The sequence below is a fragment of the Danio rerio genome, chromosome 1 (genome assembly GCF_052040795.2).
Source record: "Danio rerio strain M-AB ecotype USA chromosome 1, GRCz13ab, whole genome shotgun sequence".
Classification (NCBI taxonomy): Eukaryota; Metazoa; Chordata; class Actinopteri; order Cypriniformes; family Danionidae; genus Danio; species Danio rerio.
In genome coordinates, this window is record NC_141021.1 from 45,417,850 (window position 1) to 45,438,970 (window position 21,121).

The 21,121-nt window shown below is 34.4% G+C and overlaps 1 protein-coding gene and 1 long non-coding RNA gene across 7 annotated transcripts in view; one reads left to right on the plus strand and one right to left on the minus strand.

Annotated features, from left to right (window-relative positions):
- The window catches only part of ctnna2 (catenin (cadherin-associated protein), alpha 2), a 782,625-nt gene that overhangs the window by 661,332 nt on the left and 100,172 nt on the right, over positions 1-21,121 (plus strand).
- LOC147846978 (uncharacterized) lies at positions 14,701-16,749 on the minus strand. The gene is made up of 2 exons (XR_015476872.1): positions 16,272-16,749; positions 14,701-16,171 (listed from the first exon to the last, which is right to left on the minus strand). It is a non-coding gene; the product is annotated as an uncharacterized LOC147846978 (long non-coding RNA).

Below are 21,121 nucleotides of genomic sequence, written 5' to 3' on the forward strand. Positions count from 1 at the left end.
ATTTTTTTTTACATTTTATTATGAACATATGAGTATAAAAGCAAACAATTCCATTTAGAAACAATGGAGTGCGATGCTGAACACACTAGTCAAGCTGCACATTCTTTTGCATTGATTTGCTAGCCAAAGCCTTCTGCATTTGTCCTCTATCCATCGAGTGACAATATGCATATTTAAAAAAAAATCTGAACATTTAATTGACACATTTCATTTAGGTTAGCCGTTTTTTGTAGCTCAACATTAACACAAACAATCAAAAGGTATTAAATTAGAAATGAAAATCTCTATTAAAGGCATTCTCCAACCCCTATCATTCTTCCTTTGCAATGGTGGGCCAAATCAAAGGTTATCATGCACCAACTTTGGCCCATGGGCCCTAGTTTGAGCATCACTGCTCTAGATAGCCCATCTATTTCCTAAAAACGACTGCACACTTGCATTAAGTTCTCCCTTTATATCATACAGCATAATAAATGGTCAATCATCTACTCCCTTTTTAAAATAATAAATAATAAAAATATGTATGTATGTATGTATGTATGTATGTATGTATGTACTGTTTGTATGTATGTATGTATGTATGTATGTATGTATGTATGTATGTATGTATGTATGTATGTATATATGTATGTATGTATGTATGTATGTATGTACTGTTTGTATGTATGTACTGTTTGTATGTATGTATGTATGTATATATGTATGTATGTATGTATGTACTGTTTGTATTTATGTATGTATGTATGTATGTATGTATGTATGTATGTATGTATGTATGTACTGTATGTATGTATGTACTGTATGTTTGTATGTATGTATGTATGTATGTACTGTATGTATGTATGTATGTATGTAGTTATGTATGTATGTATGTATGTATGTATATATGCTGATAATAAATGTAATTTTTAATCAAGATTAATCAAACTCTTTTCAGAGATTAAACATATTTAATCGCACGCTTTTTGTGAAATTAGCATTGACATTAATATTTGCAATTATTTGCTATATCCATCCAAGTAAACAATCATATTTAAGCGGGATTTTCAAAAGCCACGTTTTCTCCGAAAATCGTGGTTAATGTTGTTCCAAATAATCCAAACAAACATTTAATAATAGAGTTAGGGTCAGAGGCCATACTGTACACATACAAAACATACATTGTTGCATTTCAAAGCAGGCAAATAAATAAATAAATAAATAAATAAAAACATTGTTATTGAATTATTATTATTATTATTATTATTATTATTATTATTATTATTATTATTATTATTATTATTATTATTATTAATAATAATAATATTATTATTAAATAAATAATAATAATAATAATAATAATTACTATTATTAATATTAGTAGAAGTAGTAGTAGTAGTAGTAGTAGTATTGTTATAAGTAGTTGTAATATTTATTTATTTATCTATTTATTTATTTATTTATTTATTTATTTATTTATTTATTTATTTATTTATTTATTTATTTATACATTTGTTTGTTATTTTCCTGCTTTGGAATGCAACAACAGCAATAATAGTAATAGTAGTAGTAGTAGTAGTAGTTGTTGTTGTTGTTGTTGTTGTTGTCGTGTTGTTGTTGTTGTTATCATCATTATTATTTTTATTATTAAACAGCCATGTTGACTTGACTGCATATACCTAGTACAGTTTAATTCATTTCATTTCAGAATTAGCTCACTAAACACAGAACTGATGATAAATTCTGTAATCTCAATGGTAGACATAGATGTTTAATATAAAAATATATTTCATAACATATCAGCATACAAATGCGCCAATGTAATTTGAACATTTTCCGGTCTTCCATTAAATGTAAGAATTCATTATATACATTAAACTCTGAAACAGGCAGGAAATTACATTTCAGGCACAATAATGCAAACATTGCCTTTCATGACACTGTATGCAAATTCAAACATCAGCTTTCAGAGGCACATTCATCTCGTTGCAGACATTAGCTGTAATCAAAGTAAGCTTTGTTGTGCATGTGTCTGGCGGCCACATAAAGAAACCATGAAAGCAGTCTGTGCTCTTCTACAGCAGAACCTGTGCGGCAAGATTTACACTAGTGCATCTCTACATTAAAACACACAACTTTTGCTAACTTATATCTGGCATCCACACAGTGAAATGTCTAAAAACTCCAGTGGACTCATTTATAAACCTTTCTAAAGGTGAACGTATAGCAAAATAAATTTTAATATTTTTATTAATGATTATGGCTCATGTGAAGATTTAAAGTGATTCAATTAAATCAATATTAACGTTAAATATGTTTACTTAGAGTTAACTTACAGCTGCACCAACACGATTTAGTGGCTAATTTGTTTTAAGCATACAAGCTGTGTCCCAAACGGCACACTATACACTTAGCACTTATGCACTATGTACTTATGTACTTACACAGCATAGTATATGAATATAGTGTCCTTCCAAAATGTTTTTTTACTAAGCGGAAATTCAAACCGTTTCCTTGAGGATGTTTAACGGTTGCCAAATTAGCAAAATAAATGACCAAACTACCAAATCATACCTGCCATGAGTATAAGCGCATTCACCATCAGGATGAATGAGAATTTTGCTTTCACAATGCAAAATAAATAACATACGGCAAAATGTGCGCCCGAAAGCTCCGCCCCTTCCGCTCCCTTGAGCAAAGCAACAGGCATTGAGTGCGTGAAGTGTCCATCATTCCACACTTCATATTACCGGTTGAATTATTGCATCATTCAGGTATTTAAAGTACACTTATTATTTTTAGAGTTTTTGCTATTTACTATAAAATGGCGTAGAATAGTGCATAAATATGCAATTTGGGACGCAGCTACAGTTTTGTATGATAAGCTTATCCCCCAATGAAGGTTGAGGTTAGGGGCGGGGTTGGGTGCCACGTCTCCTTTTTAAAATCATGCATTTTTATATGACTAAACGAATTTGTACGAATTAGCCACTAAACTGACAAAACGTAAAATAGTTACGTTTCCTCGAGAGATAAGGCTGGCCGCACTCATTCTTCTGTTAAGTTTGTCTTTTATAGATTACAAATTTTGTGTGGGAAGTCGCACACACACATTTCCACCCTCGTTTGTGTGTACGTCACTTTCCATTTATACATTTCAAAGTGTAGATGGACTAAAATGCAGACCCACCAATTGGCTCTTCTGGATAATTGTGTATCATTCCTTCAATTATCAAGCCCCGATTGTATGACAGTTGACTCAAATTGAAAGAAACGAGATGACAAAATACCACAAAAATGCCAAAACGCAAAACTAACACAAACACAATTTTCAAGTCTTAATGTTGAATGATAAAATATATGATCACAGTTGAGCATCTCGCATTTATACAATATGTAATAGCATTGCTAACTGAAACATACATCAAGCTAACGTCAAACATACATAGTTTAAATGGTTGTACTGTCTCCAAATGAAGAGTTCAGATGTAAAAACCTCTAAATGCCATCTAAAATGTTCTTAATAGATTTTTTTTCAGGCTCTTGTGTGTAGGTTCAGTAATTTTATTTGCATGGCGATTAATGGGTTACTTTCTTAAATGCTTATCTTAAAAATGCTAAAAAAAAAGATTGTTCAGTAATTTATTTACCTTCGGCTTAGTCTCTTATTTACCAGATGTTGCCACAGTGGAATGAAACACCAACTATTCCTGCATATGTTTTACCCAGTGGATGCCATTCCATATGCAACCTATTACTAGGAAACATCCGTACACTCTCACATTCATACACACACACACACTTATACACTACAGCCATTTTAGTTGATTCAATTCAACTGTATAACATATTCGGGGAGAACATGCAAACTCCACACAGAAATACCAACTGACCCAGCCGGGATTCGAATCAGCAACCTTTTTTCTGTGAGGCAGCAGTGCTAACCACTGAGCCACCGTGCTGCCAACAAACAAATCCTTAATTCCTAAGGAATTTTCAGACGGCACTTTTTTGCATCAGAACTTTTCAAATGAATTTTTTTTTTTCTGTAAGTGAATACTGTAACCCCACTGTTTCCATAAAAATAAATAAATAAATATATGAATAAATAAATAAATAAATAAATAAATAAACACAAAATAAATGAATAAATGCAAAATAAATAGATAAAAACATGAATAAATAAATAAATGATTGAGTAAATAAATAAATAAAATAAACAAATACATAATTTAATAAATAAATGAATGAATGAATGAATGAATGAATGAATGAATACATAAATGAATGAATAAATACATAAATAAATAAAAATAAATAAAAAATCAATCAATCAATCAATCAATCAATCAATCAATCAAATGTTATTCTGAATTTGTTCCAAATGAAAGATGTCTGTTTAACTTTAATTGAATTCAGTTAAACATAATGGAACTTTGTTTTTCTTACTGAATACCTTATGTGTTTGATTTATTAAGTGTACATACATATTTTCAGATCTGTATCTTGTGTAACACTAGAAATAAAAGAACTTGCTGCCAACAAGTTCCATTATGCTTTCTGTTTTATTTAATGATTGTAAATAGGCAACGGTTGTGTATTATAATTTCATAGCTATTTCAATCTTCTCTCATGTGTTTTCAGTCATGTAGTTTGTGTGGAGAACTTTTCTAAACCCCCCATCATGCATAAGGATCGTTTTCATTTGCAAATGTCATGTTAAATCAAAATAGCACTAGCCTAAGCCTCAAAATCAGACCTTCCTTCACACTGTTATTCACACGCTGCTTGTACCTAAGGCCCCGGTTCTGGTGTCTGTAAGAGATATAGAGTGTGGGTGAAACTGGATGCTAATACTCGTGGAATTTATTACCTTGCAGATGGGCCCATTCTCAAGTGTCTGCTGCATGATGCTCCATCTCCCCAGTGCAATTGGTCTCAAATTAAAGGCTATCTCTATTTCCTCCTCCAGGATGCTCTCTCTCCTCTGTTCCTCTGCCTCTTTCTGCTCCCTCTACATCTGCACAGGTCCATTTACTGCGTCAACCCACCACTTCACTCCAGCATCTGAAAAAAAAAAAGACAAGATCTCATTACTCTTTCTCTTGTTACTCTGACTAGGCTCTTTTCACTTTGTTCGTTGTTCTTCAAAAAAAAAGCCGAAGAGACATTCATTATAAGAGAACAAACATATCTATATTTTGAAAGGAGTGACGCATCTGTTTTCAGGATCTTTTTTTAAACCATACCAAAGTCTTCTGCTTCTGATAGAAAATGATATTATTATTATTATTATTATTATTATTATTATTATTATTATTATTATTATTATTATTATTATTATTAATAATAATAATAATAATAATAATAATAATAATAATAACAGTAGTAGTAGTACTACTAGTAGTAGTAGTAGTAGTGTTAAAGACATACAGAAGTTAACAACAATGAGAAAAAAGTTAAAATAAAATAATGTTAGCAAATTAATTACCAAATTATTACTTATTAATTGTTTTTTAAAGTAAACAAAATTATTTAAACTAACTTCTAAACTAAACTACAAAATAAGGTCCCACTTTATAGTCGCTTATCCCTTTGAACTTACATGGTAACTAGATGTGTAAGTAATATGTAACTACAGTGTATAACACAATGTGCACTGTTACATTGTATTTACTTGTGTAATACTAGTGTAACACTCGATAACAAGAATTACATAAGTGCATTGTGTAACAACAATATACTTGCAGGTGTTTTCCCACTTCCACACCTGTTTGCATACCATGTACTTCTGAACAATGTATTAGAATAAGAATGGCAGAACTAACGCTGCATTAGAAGGTTTCACTTTGTGATGCCAGGGTAAATCCATAGGATCTGTCCACTCAATATAAAGTGTAAAATGGTCACAAATTGTTGTGTAATATATAGAACCTAGGCCTTTGTGCAACTGTTTAACAACAGCAAACTTCTGCAAAAAAAAAAAAAAAAAAAAAAAAAAAGTGTAAGTGTATATACAAATATACAAATGCCTTGTTTTTTTTTAAGTAAACTGCAGAATCACATCAGTAATACACATTAAAACGGTAGTTTACCAAAGATTGTGTTATTAATGTCTTGTTACACATTTAAACTTACACATACTATTCACTGTGTTGTTACATGTGCGTAGTTACACCAATATTAAACAAGTAAATACTATGTTCCAGTGTGTACAGTACATACACTGTAGTTACATAATACTTACATGTCTAGTTACCGTGCAAGTTCACAGGTATAAGTGACACAATATATAAAGTGGGACCCAAAATGAAAATAAAACCGAGATTTTCAGTGTACATGACACTCGATCCAAGCAAATTATGATAAGAAAACAAAAGTACCTATTCAAAAAAAGCACATACTATCCTAATACAAAACCAACATGTAAAACAGAATATTGTACATTTTGTTGCAACTTTAAACATTGTGCTGATCAATATTACTCATTAACCAAGGAACGAATCTATAAATCAAAATCATATAAGGTTCCCTTTCGAAAGGGTACCAAACATGGGAAAAGGTACCAAAGGTTGAGCTAAACGCACAGCTGAATGCTATTGGTTTACAGAGATAAGTCATTCGCTTACGCAACAAGCCAGAATGAAAACAAAAGATCCACCATGTTTAAAATACACAGGCGAGACTTCCTTTACAGCGTAAATATATATATACATATAATAACGAGCCATGGTCGACCCGGGCTCAAACAAACCTTGTCGTCTTGATGAACAGCCACAATGCCAAAGAGAAGAGCTAATTTACCCTGTGCCCTTTAGTTTTTTACGAGCCAGTCTGAAATGCAAGCAGTTTCGCTTTCCTGCTTGCGCTCGCCGCGCGTCTATATTTGAAATAACAAACTTCTTGAGCTGATGATAATAATGTGCGCTTGATTATTGACTTGCTTTTGAAACCCGATCCTGTCAGAAACTGACAAACGCTAGAGTGAAGCGCGAAAAAACAAAAGTGAAGCCGGGAAAAAGATAATAGAGATATTAAATACACTAAACATGTGGAACATAATAAATGACCACAGATTAATAAAATTACTAAGCTGAAAAGAGAATGAATGAATGAATGAATGAATGAATGAATGAATGAAGGAAGGAAGGAAGTAAGTAAGTAAGTAAGTAAGTAAGTAAGTAAGTAAGTAAGTAAGGAAGTAAGGAAGGAAGGAAGGAAGGAAGGAAGGAAGGAAGGAAGGAAGGAAGGAAGGAAGGAAGGAAGGAAGGAAGGAAGTAAGTAAGTAAGTAAGTAAGTAAGTAAGTAAGTAAGTAAGTAAGTAAGTAAGTAAGTAAGTAAGTAAGTAAGTAAGTAAGTAAGTAAGTAAGTAAGTAAGTAAGGAAGGAAGGAAGGAAGGAAGGAAGGAAGGAAGGAAGGAAGGAAGGAGGTAGGTAGGTAGGTAGGTAGGTAGGTAGGTAGGTAGGTAGGTAGGTAGGTAGGTAGGTAGGTAGGTAAGGAAGGAAGGAAGGAAGGAAGTAAAGAAGGAAGGAAGGAAGTAAAGAAGGAAGGAAGAAACATATGAATGAATATTAATGATAATAATAACAATAATGAACAATAATAACAATAAAAATAATAACAAACAATTGATATTATTATTAAGAAGAAGAAGAAACAATAATATTATTGAACAAACAACAATGATAATAATAATAATAATAATAATAATAATAATAATAATAATGATGATGATGATGATGATGATGATGATGATGATGATAATTTTAATAAATTATTATTTATAATTAAAAATGAATTGAATTAATAAATTATTATTATTATTATTATTCATTCATTCATTCATTTTCTTGTCGGCTTAGTCCCTTTTTTAATGATGATTTATTTTTAATGATCCCTTTATTAATGAACCGCCAACTTATCCAGCAAGTTTTTACGGAGCGGATGCCCTTCCAGCCACAACCCATCTCTGGGAAACATCCACACACACATTAACACAATCACTCATACACCATGGACAATTTAGCCTACCCAATTCACCTGTACCACATGTCTTTGGACTGTGGGGGAAACCGGAGCACCCGGAGAAAACCCACGCGAAGGCAGGGAGAACATTCAAAACTCCAAAAAGAAATGCCAACTGAGCCGAGGTTCGAACCAGCGACCCTGTGACCTTCTTGCTGTGAGGCAACAGCACTACCCTCTGTGCCACTGCCTCGCCTATTATTATTATTATTATTATTATTATTATTACAATAATATTATTAAAATGCATAAATATTATTGCATAATCTCTCCGTTTAATAAAAAATAATGATTAACAGCCTGATTGTCAACACACCAACCCAGCTTAATTTCTTAATTATGAACTGAAGTCACATGATTATGAAAAAAAAAAAAAAAAGATTTATTGTCAGTCAAAGCAAAAGTGTTCCCTTGAGATCGCCTGCTACAACCACCAGCCGATATATCAATATGGGACATTCCCATAACATAGCATTGATTGTCCCGCCTTGAAAAACTTCAGGAACGATGTAAAAAAAAAAAAAAAAACTGTGTTTAATTAAAATAAAGGCTTCAGTTACACACCCTGCTTCACAGAACATGGATGTTGATATTCAAGAGACTCCTTTAATAAAGTCAACAGCGCAATCAGTTTTTATAGATTGCCACAGAGTCTGTGAATATCGTCTGCCGATTGCGACCGTGGTATTTCCTCCAGCTATTATCGATTGTCAAAAATAATAATTTCACAAGTGCAAATGAACCAAACAGAAGGTTAATGGTTTGCCAAAGAGCAGCCCTTCCACCGAAGCACCAGAGTTATTGTCGGGACACTCGGGTTATAAGAAGTCGCCTTTGCATTTACAATTCACAACAAAACCAAATACATCCCCTGTTTGTAACACTCGGGTCCATTTCCCGCTGGCCTCCTTCCACAGCATTTCTGACGCCGCAGGATAGCAGCAACAGCACCTCATCGCCAGCTATATAATCTCATAGCGCGCACAATTTTTCCTCTCCACAGTCGCCTTCCAAATCTTGGACACATTAGAAAGTTTTTGTCACCGTGCCATTTGGAAAGGCTTTCAGGTGTCTCGATGGGAGGTGTTGCAAATAATTTCTCTTAGTTTTGCGTTCTGCCGCTGACATCCGGAAAAAGGCTTTGAACAACCTTTTGTGAAGAATTACCTACAGCATGCTCGGGGAAAAAAAAAAAAAGAATTGTTACAGTGTGTCTACCCCGTTGCTCTTAACGGTCTTTAGTAATTAGAGCTAATGAAATGACAATTTAGCATTATTAGGGCACGTCGCTAACAGCGCTGTTAAGCAAGAGCTCACTGCGCTTCTTCACACACACACACACACAACTGCGCTTCAGTCGGGCCCTTGGGGAAAAGAAACTTTTGAAGCCTCCGCCGCAATCTCTCAGCGTACGTGATCTGATGATTCGAGCAGGCCGGACGGGGGCTGGAGTGGCTCCTTTTTTTATTTCATTAATTATTTTTTTTTCTCCAAACTTCTATCTGCTTCTGCTGATGGAACATTATCATAAGGTCATGAGTTGAATTTTAAATGTCCGTCCACAGATGGTTACTTGAGGCCTGGCTTTGAATGGCAATCAGTGTGCGAGAGTCCGCCGTCACAGAGATATCAGAGAGTCAGCTCACGTTACATGTGTGGATTTACAATTGATGGATTTTATAGACAGGAAATAGGGGAGAGGCTATTTTGGCACATGTTTTCTTTCTGTATTGAGTTCTTGCTTTCTAGTAAATAATATTAACAAGTTGTCTCACGAAAAACTTGTGAATATGGGTTATACTGATTTTATTTATTATTATTATTATTATTATTATTATTATTATTATTATTATTATTTTTATTTTTTTATTTTTTTTTATTTCAAACTGAATGGTGATGTGCAACTAGGGCAGTCTAGACCCTTTTAGCTGGGCTGTAACCATAAAATAATAAACTATTTAAATAATTCTAAAAATAACTATTATGGCACAAACAATCAAATAACAAGACCGTCAAAGTTTATAGATCAGATATGAATTGACGCTTCACATTAAGTTTGTAGCAATTATTAGCATTGAATTGCAACAAACAACAATCTAAATGTGTGTCACTGAATAATTCTTTAAAACCATATTAATTTAGTAATGAAGCGTAAAGTCTTTGAGCGAGGTATTAAAGCAGTATCTGGAAATAAGATTAAAAAAAATAAACTTATGTTCACAATAAAAAATAAATAGAAAATTAATAATAAGTTGCAGCCAAAAAGAAAAAATAAGTCAAAACCTTTAAGTGTTAGATAAGGATGCATCGCTGCTAAACATGTGCACCCAATCAACAAGAGAGTGAATCATGTGACAATGACTATTGCTGGGTACGCCATCAATAATTATATAATAATAATAAAAATTAATGTTATAATAAAAATAAAAGTTATGTCAAATTAGATGCGTAGTTTGTATAGCTTGACATAAAGTAGGCTAAAAATAGCTAATCAGGTCAGAATACACAAATTAGCCTATCCCAGAAAACACTGAAAACCTAAATATATTTTATTAATAATAAATTAGATGTAACTTAAATAAATACATACATTTAATTCACTGAAGCAGGTTTTACACAAACTAACATAAGCAAAAAAGTTGATCCCCCAAATGTCATTGTATAATTTACACACTGGATTTATCCAAAAATTGACGTAAACGTAACATACACTTTAACAAATGCTGGGTTGCACACAATTTATTCATGTTGTCCCACCACAAAGATAACTTAATCATTTATTTACAAATTTAAGTGGATTGAACATAACACAATGAAGTTGTAGCCGAAAAACATTAAAATTGGGTTGTTTAAATAAGTTTGAACAAGCAGCAATACTCCTTGAGTGTAGTCATTTCCCTTTGAGATTTGAGCTAATAAAAAGTTTAAACGAACATACTTGTTTTCATCATTTTCTATATTTTGAAAGCTTTTTAGAAACAGGAAATCAAAATCACCTATTTTTATCTTGCTTTATTGCTTGATAAAATATGTACATGGCAGTGTTAATGGTGTAGAAAGAGAAAAAAATCCCAGAAACACAGAGAACAAAACCGTTTCCTGGCAGCGTTGTCATCTGACTCCAAAGCGCAGAAGAGAGAAAACAGTGAAGGCAGTCTCCCTTGAGGCAACGTTGTCTTCCTCTTGGGGAAAGCCCTAGTTTTAGCTTGTCCTACATCATCAAAGGCCCGCTTCACATGTAATATTAACAGGATTTCTATCAGAAGTCACTGCGTAAGAGTATTAGAGACAACATTTACTCAACAATGCCGCGGCCATCTTTGTGTGAAGAGATAACAAGGACTGACCCACTGGGTTATGGGATTACTCGATTAAACTTTTACGAGACTGCCAAATTCTGCTATGTTTCTTGGACTAGATTGAATTGAAGTTGGCTTTTATGCTGAGTGGAGTTCATTTCGAGATGAAGTGCCAGTGAAGCGGCTCTTGTGCTCTTTCGTGCTGTTCCAGACGCAGGTCCTCTGTGGAAATGCAGACGGTTACTAATGATAAGATAAAACGCTGCTGGTCGCTGAACTGAGTAAAATTGCAACTTCCAGTCATTCAAAAGAGATCGTTTTAGTGAGAGACGTACTGCAGATGAGCAACCTTTTCGGGGGGAATAAATCACCCAGATTAAGGTTTCATGGTGCAATGAAAAATATTTTATTTTTTTATATGTTCAAACTAAATGGCAGTAAAATGGTGAAAAAAAAAGTTTTCTATTAGGGGTGTTGCTAGACATAAAGCTCTACTGGGGCACAGCACCCCCTCCAAAAAAAAAGGGATATATATATACAGTTGAAGTCAGAATTATTAGCCCCCTTTTGATTTTCTTTTTCTTTTTTAAATATTTCCCAAATGATTTTTAACAGAGCAATGAAATTTTCACAGTATGTCAGATAATATTTTTTATTTAAAAAAAAAAAAAAAAAAAGATAATATTTCTTATTTGTTTTATTTCGGCTAGAATAAAAGCAGTTAATAATTTTTTAAAAACCATTTTTGGGATAAAATTATTAGCCCCTTTAAGCTAATTTTTTTTTTTCCGATAATCTACAGAACAAACTATCGTTATACAATAACTTCACTAATTACCCTAACCTGCCTAATTCACCTAGTTAAGCCTTTTAATGTCACTTTAAACTGTATAGAAGTGTCTTGAAAACTAACTAGTTAAATATTATTTACTGTCATTATGGAAAAGATAAAAAAAATAAGTTATTAGAAATAAGTTTTTAAAACTATTATGCTTAGAAATGTACTGAAACAATCTTCCCTGAACAGAACAGAAATTGGGGAAAAAAATAAACAGGGGTGCTAATAATTCAGGGGAGCTAATAATTTTGACTTCAACTGTGTGTGTGTGTGTGTGTGTGTGTATGTGTATGTGTGTGTGTGTGTGTGTGTGTGTGTATATATATATATATATATATATATATATATATATATATATATATATATATATAATTTTTAATAAATAACAATACTTTTGTTATTATACAATTATTATTCTAAAAAATAACAGAAATGAACAATCTAAAGTCACAACTGGAGTGATGCTAAGATAATTTAAGAAATCTTTTGGACGTATATTAATTTTATTAGAATGAAATTCTATAGACAATTCAATAAAAGAAAAAAAATGTGTGTAAGCACGTGTGTAGAAATGTGTGTAAGCAGTTAAGAAAAACATCACAGAAAACAGGGGTGTCGCTAGACCCCATTTACTGGGGCACAAAAGACGCTAAATGGCCCCTAATGTCTTTATTCTGGGATCAGCACTCTAAATAAATACATTTGTATAAAGTAAAAGGTATCTTAAGGCTTTTTGAGGCACAGATGATGGTCTTCCCTTGCCGCCCCCCAGCAAGATACCACCCTGTGAGATCGCCCATATTGGCCATGTCTAAAGCCTGATTTATACTTTCGCCTCATCACCTCTGCTGACTGTGCGTGCACCTCACAAAATGGACGAGGCTTCCAAACTGGCCGTTGTGATATTCTTTAAAACAACAGGGGGCGACAGGGGCATTATTCAACTCAAATCAAATGCGGCGCCGTGCAAACTGTTCACTCGAGTCTTTAAAAAATGTTGTGCGCTCCACCAGCCGAAATCATGTCGCTTGCACCCAAAGCAAACCTCTACAAACACCGCAATGATGACACATTTGCACTCAAGCAAACTAGCTGATGTGTCATGTATAAACCAGGCTTAAATTCGCCACTGATTATTATTATTTATTTTTTTTATTATTATAAACATTATGATTCGTTAATGTTTATGCATATATATTTTTTTTTTATAAATTTTTTTTAAGGAACTTACACATTTCAAACATATATTTGACATATATTTATATATATTTGACATATATATTCCGTGTATTTTTGGTAATGTCTGCCATCAGTGCAGAAAGAACTGCATTTCATGCAAAGCATCAAAATGCAATATCATTAAACTGTTTTCACTCACATGAAACACACACAAATCAATAAAATATGCGTCAAACGCACCTGTGATCACACTTCAGCTAAATTCTTTATTAATGTGGCAAGTTGTGACACGGTAGCCTGTAAACATCTAAACAACTCATCATGACTCACAGCATCTTGCATTCGTAAAAGGCACACATGAAAATCCCAGTATTAACAGCATCGCCGCACATATATAAAACCACATCAATGCACATGCACTTTCAGTAAGGGCTTTGGCGCATTAGCAAAATCGAACTTTTCAACGTTTATGTTTGAGGGCAAAAAGTCTTTAATAAGATATGGGAATAAAGTTGGTGTTAATGGTTAGCGAGTGGAGAAGAGGAGGGGGGTGTGGTGGGGTTCAGGGACACTTGTCTTTAAGCTGTTTGACTTTTTGACACAGTCTAAATCTAATCATCAGAAAGCTTTAGAGGTGAAGTGGACTATCGTACCAGAGTCAAATCCTCCGAAAATTAAGCCCATTAATCAAACACACAGACTCATTTGCTGGTTTTTATAGAAGAGGCTGATTTGCAGTTGGGATGGCGGACGAGGAGGGTGAAACAAAAGAGAACGAGTTCCGCCAGAGCAGGAGAATATCCATCAATTCTCATTAAAGGAAACTAGATCATCTCTCCTAATTAGAATGGCTTTTTACCACAGTAAAATATGGAGTAAAGCGAGTTAGCCGGTGCGCTGCCACCGCTGATTAATTAGGTAAATGCATACAAGGTAGCAAGTTCATGATAAAGGCTTATTAAATGAAAAGTGTAATTTATAGGAGGTCGAGTCCACAGAGAAAATATTATCACCATTTCCCATGAGGTAATTTACTGATTCTGTCCCACTTTGCTCCTCCATTCTCATTTTGCTCCATTCTTTGCTTCTCTCTCTCTCTTTCTCTCTCTCTCTCTCTCTCTCTCTCTCTCGCTCTCTTGCTCTCCCAGACACTGACTCACTCTTGCTTAATGCAGACATCAGCAAATGTAGCTCCCTGTGCACCTTAATTCAAACAACAATACTGAAAATTGCTATAATAAATCTGATAGTTTGTTCAATGTGACCTGGCCTTTTAAATCTTTCATCATATCATATCACCGAGCACATCTTTACTGTGAAATCTGCTAGCAGTGATTTTTTATTTTTTTTTGCAGATACAACAAATACAAAAGATGATAATGTTTTTTTTTTTTTTGTTTTTTTTTTTTTGATACTTGGTTTTATAGTTCCCATCTTACACAATTTACGGTAGAATAGGCCATTTCAGCAAGATTTCCTGCAACATGTTGTTTTTTATCATTATTTGTGCCTAAATCAGATCTTTAAAAAAATACAGTTAACCAAATTTTATCTGGGGGCTCATTTATTAATGTGGCATACACACAAACAGGGATAGAAATCTTTAAAGAATAAATAATTCTACAGTGCATTCGGAAAGTATTGTGAATTTTTTTTTTCGGAATTGTTGCAAAAATTGTGCTCCGGTTTCCCCCACAGTCCAAAGACATGCGGTACAGGTGATTTGGGTAGGCTAAATTGTCCATAGTGTATGGGTGTGAATGAGTGTGTGTGGATGTTTCCCAGAGATGGGTTGCGACTGGAAGAGCATCTGCTGTGTAAAAACATGCTGGATAAGTTGGCGGTAATTCCGCTGTGGCGACCCCACATTAATAAAGGGACTAAGCTGAAAAGAAAATGAATGAATGAATAATTAAATTATGTATATGTACATAATGGAAGGACATCTGATGGCATCTGAAGGACTCTCAGACCATAAGAAATCAAATTCTCTGGTCTGATGAGACTAAAATTTAACCCTTTGGAGTGAATGCCATGCGTTACGTTTAGAGAAAACCAGGCACCACTCACCACCAGGCTAATACTATCCATACAGTGAAGCATGGTGGTGGCAGCATCATGATGTGGGATGTTTTTCAGCAGCAGGAACTGGAAGACTAGTCAAGATAGAGGGAAAGATGAATGCAGCAATTTACAGAGACATCCTGAATGAAAACCTGCTTCAGAGTGCTTTTGACTGTCGCGACAATTTATCTTTCAGCGAACAATGATGCAAAGCACACTGCCAAAATATCAATGGAGTGGCTTCACAACAACTCAGTGAATTTCCTTGAGTGATCCAGCCAGAGCCCAGACCTAAATCCTATTGAACATCTCTGGAGAGATCTGAAAATGGCTGGACACGGTCGCTTCCCATCCAACCTGATAGAGCTTGAGAGGTACTGCAAAGAGGAATGGGCAAAAATTCACAAAGACAGGTGCGCCAAGCTTGTGGCATCATATTCAAAAAGACTTAAGGCTGTAATTGCTGCCAAAGGTGCATCAACAAAGTATTGAGCAAAGGCTGTGAATACTTCTGCATATTTGATTTTTCAGGTTATTTATTTTTGATTAATTTGCAACAATTCTTTTACAAAAAAACTTTACAAAAAATATTTTTTGACATTGTCATTATGAGGTATTGTGTGTAGAATTTTGAGGAAATAAATACATTGAATTCATTTTGGAATAAGGCAGTAACATAAAAAACGGTAGAAAAAGTGAAGCGCTATGAATACTTTCCAGATGCACGGTATATTTTTTGTCATTTTATTGTATTTAATTGTATGTTTTCTTTTCTATATGCCTAGACCTTAGCAGAGAAAAAAATTCCAACCCCAAAATGTCTGGGTTAAGATTTTGAGAGTTTAGTCAGTGTTGAGTAAATCATTATCCTTCTTTCATAATGTTACAACTAGCCATGGTGGAAATAATTACAAAAAAAACAACTATGTTTTAAATAACCTGTGGATTTCCTGCTTGTTCTGTAAGGATAACATGTATGTCATTTCATAGCAGACATTTCAAACTATTCTGCATTACATTTTTAGCAAAATGCATAAAAAGATAAGACATAGACATGCATTTAAAAAAACTAGAGGTTATTATCCAAAAATGTGGACCACTGATTTTGTGCCTGGCCACGTATCCCAGCGAGTCCTGTAATAATATGCAGGAAAGATTTGCCACAGGACATGTAAATATTTACACAGTGAGTTCATTCAGTTTTGAGTATTACTCTGGATTTATTTATGTAAATACACAAACAATGTAACACAAAATAAGACTCCAAATATGCAGACGATCACTTTGACCTCAGAGATTGTTCTGGTTATTTTGCGTTGGTTGAATTGTTGCGACTAACAGAGATATTTTCCAGCCTGCTGCATCAAAAAAAAAAAAAAAAAACAGTCTTTGTCACACCGTCTTCCTTTGATGCTTTCATGTCACGTCGTACCGTCCCAGTCCAACCCACCGTGACGAATCTACCATTTTACATGAACCACACACAGACCGAAGCTCATCTCAAGCCGCCTCTAAAACAAGGCCTGTTCAATACAGTCTCGTATTAGCACTGGCTGCTGTGCTGGGCATATCTAATGCATTCAGCTGACTGACAATGTCAGTGTGGGGGTAGAGTGGGTTTCTGACACTTGTATCGCAGATGAGACATGGGCTGGAAATACAAGTTTGGGCCAAATTGTTTTTCTTTTGACAAAAGTTGAGCTTCAGCTTTGATGTGTGACATATGGAAGACCCCTTGTATGCTATATGATGGGCTGTATGGTAGCCTTAAGATAGACAGACAGAATGAGGGGAAAAGGAGACGTGTTTGGATGTCGGCTTGAGGGGTGTCAGAGAGCACTGGCACGAAAGACTGGAAGAACAGAAGAACAACTGCTATTTTTGACCATTTATTGAAGCGCTACAGAGAATTGGGCAGTTTTGCAAAGCTTTTTGAATGTGTTTGTTTATGTTGCTGCTGTTAAGTTGCTGCTGTACTAAATATGTGATAAACATCTTGTTTGTGTAATCAAATGTTCAGACTTGTAATTATTAATATTTCTTAAATAAATATAAATACGCACATGCACTTTTGTGTGTGTGTGTGTATTATCATTATCATTATATATTATTATTAAGAAGAGCAAAAAAATCTTATACTAGAAGCATAAGCAAACAACAGTTTGTGGCAACCCAGGCTCATTCTGAAAACGTAGTCCCGTGGTTGTTTCTGGAGACCGCGAATAATGTAGCAGGAGATACGTATGGCTGCATTTCATTTATCAAGCGAAGGCTATGGGGCGCTATGAAGCCGTACCTTTTCGTGCTTACCGGCTGACTGCTTACCTCCATGTGAAGGGCTTTTTTGCCGCAACCAGTTTGTCCAGTTAGCTTGTTGTGTACCTCAGCAAACTTGAGACTCTGAGAGGAGCTGACCACGACAACAAAGACCATGTTCGAGTCAGGGGAAGAGCAGTTCCAGAAATCAGGTTAGACAAAAGCAGAATCCAGTGAACATGTTCATAACAGAGTGAGAATGTGGTAAAATCTGAAAACGTGGTAAAAAGACGAGGGCTTTTCTTTTTCTGGGCGGGTTTTGTAAATTGTTGGTTGGGTTTATGGAAGTATGTGGGTGGGCGGGTCAATCAGTAAAGTTGGTTCGGTTCAGGGAAGGAGGAGGGTGGGTCAGCCGATTGGCCGGTGGCCCAGTCGATCATTCAGTCTGTCAGACAGACGGTCGTTCAACAGCGGCCTCTGGTGGGTTTACAAGAGAACAGCGTAGGTGCAAACGGCACTAACCAGTGACATTTGAGATGCGAAAAAGTGCACACTGCGGCCTCTAGTGGATTCGCGAAAACAAAAACTGCAAAAGTATGTACCTCCCGGAGCGTATTTCGCGGTCTTCAGAAATGTCCATGGGACTACTTTTTCAGAATGAGCCTAGGTTTGTTTGTGGGCTTTCACATAGTTTTCTTTTGTCTGTCTTGATTACATTGTTAAATAATAACATTTGCTCCATTTTTCAGAATAATAGGATTATTCATTCAATATATACACTGTTCAGACAGTGATCACAGAAAACATTTTTTTCGTTTGCTTGTTCGTTTGTTCAGTCATTCATTTGTTTGTTTGTTTGTTTGTTCGTTCATTAATTTGGTCAATCGTTCGTTTGTTCATTCCTTCCGTCCTTCTTTCCTTTCTTACTTTCTTCGGTTAGTCGTTTGTTCATTCATGCATTCAATCCTTCAATTGTTGGTTTGTTCATTCCTTCCTTCATTCGTCCTTCCTTCATTCATTGGTTTGTTCATTACTTCATTCATTCGTCCATCTGTTCGTTAAAAAAACTGTTTGTTCGTTCGTTCATTCGTTTGTTTGTTTAATAGTTGGTTTGTTCATTCATTCGTTTGTTCGTTCATTCTTTCCTTTCCTCCTTTCTTCTTCCTTCCTTCCTTTGGTCGGTTTGTTCATTCCTTCCTTCATTCTGCCTTTCCTTAATTTGTTGGCTTGTTCATTCCTTCCTTCATTCGTCCGTCTGTTCATTTATTTGTTCATCACTTTTATTCATTTACTTATTTATTGTTTGTTTGTTTGTTTGTTTATGTGTTTTAGGAGTCTAGTTTTAATAAATGCTGTTTTAGTATTTTGGTAATTACTAAATACATTTTAAGTTCACATCATGATTGGTGCTAGCTTGAACAGTATGTATCTGTGAACGGCTTGTTTTTTTTTTCTGCTGAGTACAGTGATATTAAATGGAGGAGAGGTGGACTGTATGTGGGCCGACTGTCATTGAAAAAAGGTGATGAAGGACCTCATTTTGTGGCCCTAAAACTGCACTTTTCTTGGTTTTCTTGAGTACACACATGCACACACACACGCACACACACACGCACACACACACACACACACACACACACACACACACACACACACACACACGTATACACACATGCAGTTTCTATTCATATCTTCAGTCAACATCCTGAGTTTTCCTTTTAGAAAACAATTGATGTGCATTTACAGGTTTATTTCATTGTGGAGTAGCTATAGATTAGTCAATGTCGCACAGCGTGACAGGTGTGAAGATTCTGTGATAGAGCTCTAGGGTTTGGTTGGGACTTGTGCTTCTGCTGTTGTTGTTTCTTTATTCATCAGGGGTCGCCACATTATCAAGCATATGTTTTACACAGCGGATGCCCTTCCAGCTGCAACCCATCACTGGGAGACATCCATACACACTCATTCACACTTATACACTACAGACAATTTAGCTTACCCAATTCACCTATACCACATGTCTTTGGACTTGTGGGGGAAACCGGAAAACCTGGAGGAAACCCATGCGAACACAGGGAAAACATGCAAACTCCACACAGATTTGCCAACTGGGACTCGAACCAGCGACCTTCTTGCTGTGAGGCGATCGTGCTACTCACTGTGCCACCGTGCAGCCCCTATTATTATTATTATTATTATTATTATTATTATTATTATTATTATTATTATTATTATTATTATTATTATTATTATTATTATTTGTACTAGCAGTAGTAATAAAATTGGCATGAACTCGAAGTTCCTAAAGATTTTTATTTTCCATATGACAACAAAATTAATCTGAATATTGCGTTGGGGAGGCGTTATTTATTTATTTTTTGTGCTCCACCCCTCATCTTTCACTTGCAGCAAAGCTAATTTGTGTAGGGTCGTGGCTAAACATATCTCACACAAGCATCAAATTGACATCATCAGAAAAGAACTGTTATTCTACTGTTTTTATTTATTATTTATTTTTATTTATTTATTTATTTTCTCAGTGAATACATTTGATACATTATTCACCTTAAGCCCAACAATTTGCGCCAGCAAAATAAAAAAAAAAACTTAATACCTTTTGATTATTATCTATACATTTTATTAAGCAACTAGAACAGGGGTTCTCAAACTCTGTCCAGGAGGATCGGTGTCCTGCAAAGTTTAGGTCCAACTCCAATCAGACATACCTGAGCTAACTAATCAAGCTCTTACTAGGCTTTCTAGAAACATCATACAGGTGTGTTGAGGCAAATTGGTGCTAAAATCTGCAGGACACCGGCCCTTTAGGACCGAGTTTGAGAACCCCTGAACTAGAACAACAATGGAATTATTATTATTTTTATTAATATTATTATTATTATTGTTATTATTATTATTATTATTATTATTATTATTATTATTATTATTATTATTATTATTATTATTATTATTATTATTATTATTATTATTATTGTTATTATTATTATTATTATTATTATTATTATTAATATTATTATCTTGATTATGATTATTATTATCATTATTAGTAGTAATAGTAGTAGTAGTAATGATAATATACAGTTTTCAGTTCTTGAGAAGTAAATAAACAGCTCACATATTATTAACTTAACTAAGTTAATGCTAGATTTGTCAGTAGTAATATTATAAAAAAAAAACATTTTACTACAATTCACATTGTCTGGAGATATTGAAAAATCATACTGCATGTGGTTTCACCAGAACTCAAATGATTAGTTCGCAAATGTTTAAGAGGTTAATCGAAAATAATTCTTTGCAACATAAACTTTTATTTGGTTTCCTGTGAGTTTTTAATTGTTCTTCGTTCAGTCTTGTTTTTACATGCTGTTCTCCATCTCTAAACCCTCCCATGTCTACGCAGTTATTGCATCCTGTGATACAAGGAGAAATCGCCCTGACCTTGTTCACTCAGACCAAAAAAAAA